The 879-nt window shown below is 57.2% G+C and overlaps 1 protein-coding gene across 1 annotated transcript in view; it reads right to left on the bottom strand.

Moving 5' to 3' along the window:
- Positions 1-879, bottom strand: part of LRBA (LPS responsive beige-like anchor protein) — a 366,680-nt gene that overhangs the window by 159,189 nt on the left and 206,612 nt on the right.

Below are 879 nucleotides of genomic sequence, written 5' to 3'. Positions count from 1 at the left end.
GGAAAGTGCCCCGGCGGCAGGCAGGGAAACAGGGAGCCGATCCTCTCCTCGCGAAGGACGGAGCCGCACCGGCGCCGGGCACGTCTATACTTACTTCTTGCAGCGGTACGGTCGGCACCAGACATGTTTCTAATTTAAGCGCACACAGAAAACAGACGGCGGTATTTTCTTTATTAAAATCAGTCAGCTGCAACGAAAGGAGGAGAGCGCAAGGAGCCGAGCCCCACCGGGTTACCGGGAGACTCTGCACGGAGGAGCGCACCGCGCGTCTGCACGGGCACGGCCCCGCACAGCGGGACTGCACGGCCCAGGGGAGGGCAAAGCACCCTGGGCCGTGCAGTACACACCCTTGCCCCGAGCACTGGAAAACTGGAAACTGCTCTCCCTTCCATCCTAAGTTCCTGCAGGAAAAGCAGATCTGGCTCTTAAGCAGCAGGTACTGCCCCGGGGCTCCCTCCGACCTGACACCACGGAGCTACGGCTTTATGTCCAAATCATTCCATATTCTTATTAATACAAACTTGCATAAAATATCGTTTCCTTTTGAATAACTCAACCCTCCGCTTTAGGAGGATGAAAAGAACTTTATGACACAAGATTTATCTAAATTAAGGTGACTGGGGGCAGTAAAACAAGGTGTGCCACGCTATTCCGGTGACGGTCTCACTTTCACTGCTGCAGCCCGGCATTAAGCGAAATGAGATTTATGCCTGCGGTGAAGCCCCGGGCCGCCTCTCCCCTTTCCCCGCACACACCGGCACTGCCGCCGGGTCCCTTCGCACGAGCGGAGGGAGCAGCGAGCTCACCTCGCCCTTCACCGGCTGCCACGGAGAAATTACAGGGAGGTTTTGTTCCTCTCCCCCCACCGCCCCACCACAC

This window comes from Geospiza fortis, unplaced genomic scaffold (genome assembly GCF_000277835.1).
Source record: "Geospiza fortis unplaced genomic scaffold, GeoFor_1.0 scaffold11, whole genome shotgun sequence".
NCBI lineage: Eukaryota > Metazoa > Chordata > Aves > Passeriformes > Thraupidae > Geospiza > Geospiza fortis.
This window is presented reverse-complemented; position numbering and strand designations above follow the sequence as displayed.